Raw genomic sequence first — 12,663 nt, forward strand, 5'->3', positions numbered from 1 at the left:
GACAACCTGAGGAGTTTTTTTAGCAAAATGCACAAAATCAGCGTTTTCGAGAAGGATTTATGTTGCTCGCGAGATATTGTTTGCCAGATTGCAAATGCTGCGTGTTCGGGATCGCGAACTGTACAAAAAGGCTTTATCGCGTGCGCGAACACGCATATTGATAGCGCGAAAATGACAAAAACTGTAAGTCTGCGTTGTCACGCTATGCAGAGTTACCGAAACTACGCGAGCTGAATCCCTAGGGTTACCTACTGGCTGAAAAGCCCTATTTATTTAACACACACCCAAAAACGGCTATTGCACCCCAAAAAACACCTTTTGCAATTCAATCCAAAGCCATCCATGGTGTAAGAATAATTCAACAGACAACACAAACTGTAAATTTAAATAATAATCCAAAGATTTGAGGATGACTACCTCTGGGCCTACTGGCAGACTAGGCCACAAGCTTGGAACAGAATGGCAAAAGCAATCGCACTGCTTGGATGGCTCCACAAAATGGCCGCTACACACCCACAACAACAAGAAATGGAAGACAGACAATGTAAGCCTATGGCAAAAGCACAATGCCTGCCTTCACAAAATGGCCGCCACACACATGGCCAGGACACAACAACAAGCATAAGCCAAGGGGAACAAAGAAAAGAAATGCAGGCCTTTATGGAAAAAGAAGCACACACTACTAAACTACCACCACAAAATTGCCTCAAGCCACATGGCCACTCACAGTCACAACAGGCCATGGAAAACAATGAACTGAAGCAGGCCTATATATGACTGGACAAAGGAGGCCTGCTGAACAACACGGCTTTAATACAAAAATGAAAATCAAGAGGGCTATGAAAGGATTGGAAAGAAGTTACACATCAAGCACACACATCCAACAAAGGTATTTCACACACACACAAACAGTGAAGTACACCACAGCCACATTTAGCATTTCAATCCTATGCCATCCATGCCCTACATGATGTTGAAATTCAACAGACACCAAGAAACATGGACCCATGGGTACCCTACTGGCTGAAATTGCAGAGAAAAACAACTAAGCCCCTATTGAAAGTACAGGCCACCCACAAGAATAATTTTTTAAAACAATGAAAATCCCAGAAAAATGTATTTACCAACAATCCCCAATGAAACAAACACACCAATTCTCTAACTTACTTGTAGTAAATTAAATCTCAAATCAAAAAGTCCTCAAATAAATCCAATCCAATGGTATGATGCAGCAGACAGACACAAAAAGTAATCCTTCCAGCTCCAAATCCAAATGAAAGTCAACAGCACATGGACAAAGCACTGGGAGGAGCCAGCTGGACAGGAACAGGAAGTTGGAGACTCAGGGGCACTTCCTTCCTCTTGAAAAAAAGAGTTACAAAAATTAAAGGACTCCTTACACAAAAGACTACAGCAAAATCACAATCTGAGGAGTTTTTCTGAGCAAAATTATCCTTTTAGAGAAGGTTTTATGAAGCTCGAGGGATATTCTTCGCCAGATTGTAGTTTTTGCATGTTCGGGATCGCGATCTTACCAAGACAGCCGCCGGAAGTCAGCTCGCTCGCCCGAATGACGTGTTCGCGTTCGCACACTCTCGCGGGCTTGGGCAGCCATATTACAAATCTCATGGCGCACGCGAACGGACAGAAAAGCGAGTTGGCGAATGCAGAATCACAGTAAGACGTGCGCGAGAATGAATATTGAGCGTGCGAGGAAGCAAAACTACTACGCTACGCGGTAGATTGCGTAGCAATCTGCAACTTCGTGCTCTACGCAAATCGCGAAGTTGCCTAAACTTCGCAAGCTCCGCGAACGGAGCGAAGTTCAACGCCCAGGCTTATGCATGACCTTACATATTGCCACTAATGACCACAACTATCTCTTATTAATTTAGTCCACTGTAAAGAAACGAGAATGACTGCATGGAATGGTTTAGTTGAATGCTCAAGACTTATCCCAATAACTAACAGTTACCAATAACACAGGACTAACCACAAAACTTAGGTTTTGGAGCAGCGTGCTGCCTGGCACAAAACACTTCAATTATTTGTCCGGGGTAGTAAGCCCTATATAAATGCAAATATTATATTGAGACCCGGCCTCGGGGTTGTAGTGATGGGTTGTCACCATATGTACTGGCTAGCCAAGTAAAACATAAACCCTCTTTTGATGTGTTGGTTGTCGGGAGGAAACATTTAAGGGCACTATGTTTGATTGCTATCTGTTCATAAACATCCACACACATACAGGCCCACAGATTGAGTCAAACAAACTTTCTGTTCAGTGACATCACTGCGCAATCACTGGTATTTAACCCATTACACTGTAGACACCGGGTTATTCCTTTGGAATTGTCATCTTTTAAGATCCCGGTTAAGAACCGAGCCCTTTCTTAAAGGGCCTCAGCGTTAGGGATCACCAGTGTGAACTGACAATCTCACAAGGACTGCACTCCTAGGGACAGAATGTATTCTTCAGTGCATTACAGGTCCTATGCTAATTAGTGTTTGTTGCTGTAATTAATATTTAGTTTTCCGGCATACTGTAAGAAATTGAGGTGTTGGTTAACTGAGATTTGAGCCATGGTCAAACAACAACAACAATACTTGTCAGGGTGAAGTACAAGCCAACCCTGAATTAATTTGTGCTAAACCGTCTGGTAGTTTGGCACAGAGAAATCAGGCTTAACTTTGTGGTAATGTGTAAAGTATTCATGCAACACTTCAAACAGTAATAATGTGAAAAACACTACACAAAAAGAATCCCACTCCAAGTCAGAAAAATAGTGATTTTTAATAAATAAACAAAGACCAAAATGACATAAATCCAAACAGTAGACTTGGAGATATGCAATTTTAAAGATTTTGGTGAAAATAACACTAAAAAGAGCAAAGCAACATCTGTGGCTATCTGTTTGTGCAGGATTGGAACAAAGTCACAAGTTCAGTCCGACTGTGCTGGGGCACGGGCCAGCTACAGGAACCTAGTTAGCTCCATTGAGTGCTGTACATAAAATCTTGCTTTGCGATGCGATATCGAAGATCTGCATCAAAGATACGTTGTGCAGCCGAAGGGAGGCGTTGGATCCGAGCCGCAGTGAGGCTGAGGTGAGAGGCTCTTTATCGTCATCGAGGATCCCATCAAAGAGGGCTTGCTATGCGAAGTTTGGCATCAAGAATGCGTTGTACAGTCAGGGTCATCATAGAGGCTGTCGTTGACGAGGGATTCTAGTGCCTGCACCAAGGTTGCGGGTCTTTATGATGGGTCCAATCCATGCAGCAGCAGACATGTGTTGGTTCTGCTCGGGATTGAATCACGCACCAGAGGATATGTGTCGTTGCGCTGGATCCACAGAGGCTGGTAGGGCACCTTAGGCCCACTTCCAAGGGTCCACAGATGGCAGAGTCTAGGTGCAGTTGCAAGGTTGTTGGAAGCCTGTTATGTCTGCAAGGCTTCAGATCAGGAGGACCAGCCAACTGGCCATTGGAGTCACTCTGGGGTTCTGGGTTCAAGAGATGAAGGTCTAGTCCTTCTCACCCAGGCAAGAGGGCAGCAGGGCAGCACTGTAGGGCAGCAGTCCGTAGGATCAGCAGTACAGCAGAGTGGCAGTCCTTTCAGCAGCACAACAGTCCTTCTTCCTGGCAAAGTATCCACAGGTCCAGAAGTGTACTGAAGAGTTGGTGTCTGAGCTCCAATATTTATACACAGTTTGCGGTTTGAGGTAGAGAAGCTTCTAGATGTATGCCTTTGAAATGCACAGGTGCCCTGCCCTCCCTACCCTGGATCCAGACTAAATATAGGGGGGGTGCAGCCCTTTGTGTGGAGACAGGACACAGCCTATTCAAGTGTAAGTGGGACTGTGTCCATCTCCTCCCTCCCATCTTGCCAGTGAAGGCCCAGCCAGGCACACCTAAGCTCCCTATTGTGAGTGGCTCTATAGGAGGAATACACAAATCACAACTGTCAATTACACCCAGTCATATGACCCAGCAGAAGGCTGCAGACACCAAATGGCTAAGGCAGGAAAATGCCAACTTTCAAAAAGTGTCATTTTCAAAATTGTAATTTAAAATCTAACTTCACAATAAGTTTGGCTTTTTCATTACAATTCCAAAGGCACCAAACATGAACTGGTTAATGGCTCCCATTTGGAAATTACAGCTTATTAAATAAAATAAAGAAACTCCAGTGTTATCCTAGTGGTGAGTTAGGTCTTACAGTTGTAAAAAATAAATTTGAGAGTTTTTCACTACCCGGGCAGGTAAAACTTTAAAGCACATGTACTACTTTTTAAATACATTGCACCCTTCTATCTGGGCAGTCCAGGGCATAGTTTAGGGGTGACTCAAATGTATTAAAAAGGAAGGTTTGGGCATGACAAAAGGTTTATTTTGCCAGGTCAAAAAACTGCTCACACGTAGGCTGCAATGGAAGGCCTGAGGCAAGTTTAAAATGCTTCTTAAGTGGGTGGCACAATCAGTGCTTTAGGTCCACAAGTAGCATTTGATTCATAGACCTTAGGCACAGGCCGTGCTACTTTACTAGGGGCTTACAAGTGAATTAAATATGCCGATTGGGTCTAAGCTAATTCTACAATGTTTTAAGGACAGAGCACAAGCACTTTGGCATTGTTTAGCAGTGGTAAAGTGTGCATAGTCCTAAAACCAGCAAAAATGAAGGCAGCAAACAGGAGGGTTGAAGGCTAAAAGTTAGTGGGGAAGCCACACCAAGGAAGTCAGATCTAACACATATGACTAGGGTTTGTGGTTATATCAGGTGCATAGGATTTCAGGTCCCATATATTCATGACACTGGTATGGGAATGTTGATCTACATTGTTAGTTACAGATACATTTGTACATTTGGCTCCAACTCATATGCAATGGACAAGTGTGGGGAACACTGTACAATCTCTCCTCAAAGCAGTTTAAATCAACATGAGTTCCACCACTTAAGTAGTCTCTGCCCCACATTGAGAGTATTGTCCCCTAAAAGTGGGTGGCAAATAAGGACTCAGAGTAATGGAATTACCGATACGTAATTTTAACATTTCATCCACTTAGTAACTGAGTGACAAAGCAAACAGAACCCTCATTGTTTGCTGGAAGCCATTATACAGGCATTCTTATCTCTTGGGATGTAAATGAACCCCACTCAAACCTATGCTGCTATAAACTACTTGGATTCTCTCTGCTGGAGTTCATTATATTTTTTTTATTTTCATGTGTGGCCAGACACAGGTGGGCTCTCATGCATCATCAAATTGTAAATATCGTGGAAAAGGAACAATGTTTACTTGTTAATGCTCCATAGACAATACACAGTTCTCTGTGTTAGGTTGTTATTAGGGATGCACCCTTTTTCAGGGTCTGAGCTCAGTTTACTACCTTGTCCTGTCCGCCATATCAAGCTGAGCTTGAATTGCTAGGTACATTTTTGGGCAATGTCCACTTTGCAATAATCCTCCTCTGCGCCCCTCCCACTCTCCCTGCCGTCTGGCATCCCAAGGCTCATGGATTAAGACATGACCTCCCTCTTTTGGTCATCCGTAAGACCAGGGCCCTAACAATTTATACTATCCAAGGCCCCAACGGTAGAAGAACTTCTGTTGTGCTCATCTCTAAATTAGACAAACTGTGCCACCATGTGGCAGACTGTCCTCAGGGCCGAGCACCAGAAACCACTGGCTCAAAGAATCACTGGGGATCTGCAACAACCTCCTCCCTGCCTCTTCTCCAGTTGTGGGTGAGTGGCTCAGCTCTACAGCAGAACAATGTCATTTGGACATGTGGTTCCACTTTCTGAACCTGGGCTTTCACCTTTATAAGTTAATTTGAACTCTGATACTTACTCCGGTAATCGTTCTCTTGAGCCCTCTTGTTTTGGCACCCCCTGGTGGCCTTTTTGAAGGTTTCTTTGTGCCATCGAAAGGTGTGGTCCCTGCCATCCTCCCAGCTGGTTCTGCTTCCTTTAGACTGGGGTGGGGGAGTGGGTGTTATTTTGCTAATTGGCCCTGAGCACCAGTTTTTTTGTTTGTTGTAAAAGCACCTCATACCATGCTTTCAATATTTTGGTGGCCTCGACCCTTTCATCAGAATTAGCTCACTGTAACCTGAATACGATGAGCAGCGTCTCAAAAAGTGGCACGGCCACCATTAAAGTGGTCTCACAATTGCAAGAGTTTGAGATATTGGCATTCTAAATGACAATGGGGCATATTCACAAGGACTTATCTACGAATTATCTCCACCTTAACGCATCAAAAGTGGTGATAGATCTAACACCCCATTCACAAGCTGGTGCAAACTGCAGACATCACCAGTATTCCCGAGACAACTGCCCCAAAAAATATCATCATGGCGGACACCACCAACTAACCTTAATGAGATGCAGAGTAGGCGTTCCCATGCAAAAACACACGAAAAAACCACAACACCACTTTCACAACGAACTGACAGAACTGTGAAGCAAACCAAAAACAGGCTATAAGCTGCAGTAGCCGCAGGTATTTAACACCTGCCTCAAGCAGGTGTAAAGACGGACGACTACCTGCAGTAAGCAACGGCGCCCCGCATACAGCTACACCTGAAGAACAAACTACGCCATGGAGCTACTCATCATGCAGCTCAGAGCCCCAACAGGGCCACAACACCCCTCGCCACCACCCCAGGACCTGGACCACCACAGAGGCAGTGCAGAGTAAGACAGCGGACCTACCGAAAACGCACCACTCTCACAGACCTAAAGCCCGAGGAAGTCATTGCCCACTACAGGCTCGAAAGGACAACCATCCCCCATATCATGACCCACATCGCTCACAGGCTGATGGTCCCAACACAGCGGAGAACCAACATCCCTCCGCAGACAAAGTTGCTGGCTGTGCTTCACCTGTTGGCCTCTGGTACCTTCCAACCAACAACTGACTGAGTCGGAGGGGTCTCACAGCCAGCCCTATCAAAGTTCATCACACCTGTCCTGGATGCCATCTCAGCTTCATACCCCAGTACCATCACTTCCTCAACACTGCGCAGGAACAGCTGGAGACAAGGCAAGGCTTCTACGCCATAGCCAGATTCCCGGCCGTGTTGGGTGCAATCAACTGCACACATGTCCCACTTGTGCCCCCTGAGGATACTGCACACCACTACAGCATCCAAAAGCATCAGCATTCCATCAAAGTGCAGGCAATAGTGGACCACCGGGGACTCTTCACCAATGTCGTCGCCAACTGCCCAGGCAGTGTGCATGATTCCTTCATCTTCCGACAGTCTATCATCAACCAGCGCTTCCAGGATGGCACCTATGGAACGGGACTGCTCGTTGGTAAGTGCCAAATCAACACATCACACACCCCAAAGTCATCAACACACAACGCACTGTGGGAATGCACATGTGACCAAACAACATACAACATGTCAAACTACAGGACCACCTACCAGACACGATTACACCACTCCATGGTCATCCTGGGCTACCCCTGCACCCACTACAGACATTACATGGCACCACAGCCACACAACAGCTGAACGTGTGGAGATGCGAATGCAGCCATGTGCGAGTATGCAAGTGACCCGTGAATGGGAATGTACACAATGAGAAGTGAGGCATGGATGTGCAGGACAGACATGGGAATGCAAACAACTGAAATGTCCATGCAGACCACAACTGATGGTGACTGGAGAATGGTGAGCAGTGGACACAACCATGTCACCCCAGGCCATGGGACAGATAGCGGAAGTGTCGCACTCAGCGTTCCCCCCCCCTGTGTGCGTGAGCGCTGTGGGTTGGCCCTGAGTACACCAGGGCTGCGCAGGGGTGTGGAAAAAAACCCCGTTGCACAGAGCGTGGTTCACTCCCAGGAAGGCCAACGCCACTGACAGTGAGGCGCCTCACGGCCTGCCACAAGCCCAACGCTGTGAGCAGCGGGGCCTGCGACCCTGTGCGCCTGCTGCACCCCAGGACGCTGATACCCAGACCAGGCCTGCCCGCCCCAGTGCCGCACTGCTCACCTGCCGACACTGTCGTGTGTCAAAGAGGGCCCAAAACGTGCCAGTGCAAGCACCAAGCCCGAGTTCCGCGACTTCCTCAGCCTCCGCAGACCCTAGCTGGCCCTGCCGACGCTGTTCCACATCACTCTTTACTAATTTACATGCTCCACCCGCATCCTCTTCGGCCCAGTAGGTCACACATGTGGAACAGTGTCCTGAGTCCTGAATGGCAGTGACCCCAAGTTCGTGGCAACAGACACAGCACAAGAATCCCTTCAATCATTAAGGCATAATCCCATATCGCAGGCCTTCGAGACGTGGTGCTACTGACCCTGTGTGCCATGAGTGACCGTCATCCTCCGGAGGTACATCGTTGGTGTCTGAGCCTGTGGGCTGGGGGTTGTCATCAGCAACGGACAGGTACGGATTAGGTGGCTGGCCTGAGTCTGTGTCATTCATATCCGCCATGTTGCCGGACACAGCTAGCATGTGCCCTCTGCATCATGCCCTGGGGGTAGACGTCCCATTCTCCTCCGTGACACTCCGCGGACGGCACCCATGACACATGTGAGGCCCTGCTCTGCCCTCATGACCCTACCACTGTCTCCTGCAGGTCAGCGTCCTGTGGTGGTGGTCCTGTGTCGGCCGCTGTGCATCTGGGTCCACTAGCCCTGTGCAACTCGGGTCAATCCCCTTTGTAGTTCTGACATTGCATTTCTGAGTGCCTGATGACTGTTGGAGATGTTGCCAGCACCAGCTACTCCCTGAGGGCTGCGTTACACTCACACCACACACAGCCAGCACAGGCGTCCCTGTATTAGTGAGCCTGCCATCACATCCTGCCAAACCAAGTATTGACTCTTTTCTCCCTGCACTGTCACAGGTGACCAAGGATATGCACTCTGCCCTTTGATGATGACACCCCTCCGAGATCCGAACACACCCACCCAGAGGCAGTACAATGCGGCCCACATATGCACCAGGGGCATTGTTGAACGCACATTTGGAGTGTTGAAGTCACATTTCAGGTGCCTGGACGTCACAGGTGGAATGCTCCTGTAGAGCCCAGACATCATGTGCAAGATGATCGTTGCATGTTGTGTGTTGCACGACATCTGTGTTCGCAGCAATGCCCCATGGATCCCAGTTCTAGAGGTATCGGACGATGATGGGGACGATGGGGCAAGTGGCCCACATCCCACTGCAGCTGCGGCAGGAATGGCCCATAGAAACACCATCATTGACACTTACTTCTCATGAGCACGTCACATTGTGGCCGTCCATGGCAATCATGGGACAATAGAAGATATCCAATTGCACTGCATGTGTGATTAAAACATATTTGCAGGTTACAGGTTGTACTTGTACATTTTCATGTTACATTTACCTGCGGTTACAGATGTGATTTGCCATGTTGTGCACATTTGCAAAACCAGTTGTGTCCTGTGTTCAGTTGTGGAGGTGTTGCTGTTTGTACCGAGATGTTGTCAATGTCGAGGTGCACTTCTGATTATGTGCGTATGCTGCACGGTGGGCGAGTCGCTCCTGCGGCTCTGATTGGTCTGCCACTGGTCTCTTTCATGCGGTGTGGCTGTCGATTCTGTTCTTCCACGGTGCTTGAAAGTTGTGGTGTACGTGTTGTCCTCTGCAGTCGGTCAGGGTGCATCCGTAGTACTCTGCTGTTGATGTATTTTGTTCTGTGGCATTTTCCGTATGCTGTTCTTGTGCTTTTTCCCGCATTACGCGTGGGTATTGCTGCCCTTGCGCTGGTTGTCACTGTTTTCTTCTCGCGCTTTGGTCCATCGCAGGTTTTTTGGCGTTGGGGTTTGTGTTTTTATCTCCATCGAAGGTGGTTGTATCACAGGCATTGTCCTCGGTTTCGGTAAACTATCGCATGGGGCCGCCTTGTTGTGAATTCCACGTTGACACGGGGTTATTTTCCCATGATGGGCCGCGATGTGTAAAGTTGCATTAGCAATTTTTGGTGATGTTTATCACACATTCTTGTGAATATACCCCAATGTCTTTTATATGTGTGTTGGTTTTCAAAAACACATAAATAAATAGAAAAAGACATTGTAATTTTTAATGCTAATAGCTTAAACTCTGGCAAATGCAAGTCCTATTGCATTGCAAATGCTTGTTCTCTATTGCAGCTTCTGATTGGGCAAGAGGGTGTTATTGACAAGCCCTGAAGCTCCATTATCTGACATGCTGCACTGCATGATGCTAGTGGAGCATGTCAGATACGTATGTGTTATACCTGCCAACTTCAGGAACAAGCTCATTGTGTGAGAAGGGGGCTGGCCTTAAAGGGGCATGGCCTCATGCAAGAAGTACCTACAAGGAACTTTTAAATCTCTCCCCGCCCCCAAACCCCCTCCTCCCCCCAACAGACATGCACTGAAGATTTGTGTCTTAACCCCATCAAATCTCACACCTTGACAGCTCTGGTGGGTCTTGCCTAAGAGCATGGGTGGCTGTGACTTCACCTGTGGAGTTGAAAGCAGGGTTGGACTGGGACGGATAATAGGTCAAGCACCAAATCAAAAGGGGCCCCATTAGCTAATCAGATAGCTAAAAATGTGGCCCCATTTGCAAATCATGGCTTTTTAGGTCGAGCCTGCAGGCAGCGGATATGTGCTGTCTCTTGGCAACATCCTATTGTATCTGGGGGAAAAAACTGTCTAATAAAGGGCATACCATTCGTTGCCATCCCTATAACTCTTCTTTTCTGCCTTCTATTTTGGGAAAAGACACAATTTCAGCAGTACTTGCAAGGCGTCACTTACTGCGTGGCTTCCTTGTGTTTGTGTGGAGCAAGGACAAAGTACAGAGTGATTCAACTTATTTAGTGCCTGTCCTCTGCAAATTGCAGTACTATTTATTTTTAGCATTTTTATATAGCCCAAACTCGACTTGACCCGAATGTATTTGGAGCTTTAAATGACCACCAGTTACACTACACAAGTTCATATTTTTTTATGCAAATTAGAGATGAGATTAAGTGATTTGCCCAGAATCACAGGATGTTAAACCCATGCTACTTGTGTGTTTCTCAGACAAGTTCTCCAGTGTTGCAATTTTTGATCCACTAGTGTGCCACTGTAAGTGGGCTTCAGGTATGGCAGCTTTCAGTCAGCAACAGTAGACACGCTCCCTGTGTACTTTCATCCTTCCAATTACAAATCCCGGCATTGAGACTGCATTGCACGGGCTTAAAAACAACAGGGTGGCTGGAAGGCACTCAGTTGGTAGGATAAGCTGCATCTATTTGACATGGTCATTTCATGCAGTTTAAACTGTTAAAAAGAACATGGCCCATTTGCATGTTCCACAGTGACGGCTGCTGCTTTGTAATCTACCTCACTCCAATGTACCCCAATCCACCCCACCCCAATCTATCCCACTCCACCCTTCCCCATTCTACCACACTCAAATCTAACACAATCTACCGTACTCCAATATACCCCACTTCAATCTACCCATTCCACTCCATTATAATCTAGCCCACCCAAATCTATTCCACTCCACCCTACTCAACTCTACCCCACTCTATCCAGTTCTACCACAATCTACCCTCTTCCAGTCTACCCTACTCTATTACACTCCAATCTACCCATCTACCTCACTCCAATCTACCCTACTCAATTACAATCTCTCCCACTCCACCCCTATTTACCCCACTATACCCCAATCAACTTCACTCCATTCTGCCCCAATCTACCCCATTTTACCTCGCTCCACCGCACACAAATCTACCCCAGTCTATCCCACTCTACCCTACCCACTCCAATGTACCCCACCCAAATCTACCCAGATCTACCCCGCTCCAGCCCACTCAACTCTACTCCACTTTATCCAACTCTATACCAGTCTACCCCACTCAAGTCTACCCTAAACTGTCACACTCCAGTCTACCCCACCCAAAGCTACCCAACTCATCTACACTCCAATCTACCCTAATCCACCCTATTACACTTTCCCCCAATCTACCCTACTCCAATGTACCCAACTCCACTTGAATCTACCTCACATCAATTTACTCCACTCTATCCAAATCTACCCCACTCTACTTTGGTCTACACCTCTCCAATTTACCCCACTCCACACTACTCTACTCCACTCAACCCCGAACTGCATGTACCTCACTCCACTCTACCCCAATCTACACTACTCTACTCTAACCCAATCTACCTCACCTCAATCTACCCCACTCTGCCCTACTCTACCCCATCCACTCTACATCACTCTACACCACTCTACTCTACCCCAATCTACCCCACTTCACTGTACTGCACTCAATCTACCCCAATTTACTCCACTTCAATTTACCCCACCCCATTCTACTCCAATCTGCCCCACTCCAGTGTATTCTAATCTACCGCACTCCAATCTACCCCTTTCCATTCCAATCTACCCCAATCCAGCCTACCCGACTCCAATCTACCCCAATTTACATCACTTCAGTCTACCCCACTCTACCCCAATCCACTCTGCTCCAATCTACCCCACTCAACTCTACCCCAATCTATCATTCTCTACCAAACTCTAACCCACTCCTCCCTTAGCTACCCCACTTTGTTCTCCCCAATCTACCCTACTCTACTCCAATATACCCCACTCCAGTCTATCCTAATCTACCACACTCCAATGTATCACAATCTACCCCAG

The 12,663-nt window shown here is 47.1% G+C and overlaps 1 protein-coding gene across 1 annotated transcript in view; it reads left to right on the forward strand.

Moving 5' to 3' along the window:
* Nucleotides 1–12,663, forward strand: part of LOC146857504 (3-galactosyl-N-acetylglucosaminide 4-alpha-L-fucosyltransferase FUT3-like) — a 391,106-nt gene that overhangs the window by 354,695 nt on the left and 23,748 nt on the right. The window lies entirely within an intron of this gene.

The sequence above is a fragment of the Triturus cristatus genome, chromosome 3_2 (genome assembly GCF_964204655.1).
Source record: "Triturus cristatus chromosome 3_2, aTriCri1.1, whole genome shotgun sequence".
Lineage (NCBI taxonomy): Eukaryota > Metazoa > Chordata > Amphibia > Caudata > Salamandridae > Triturus > Triturus cristatus.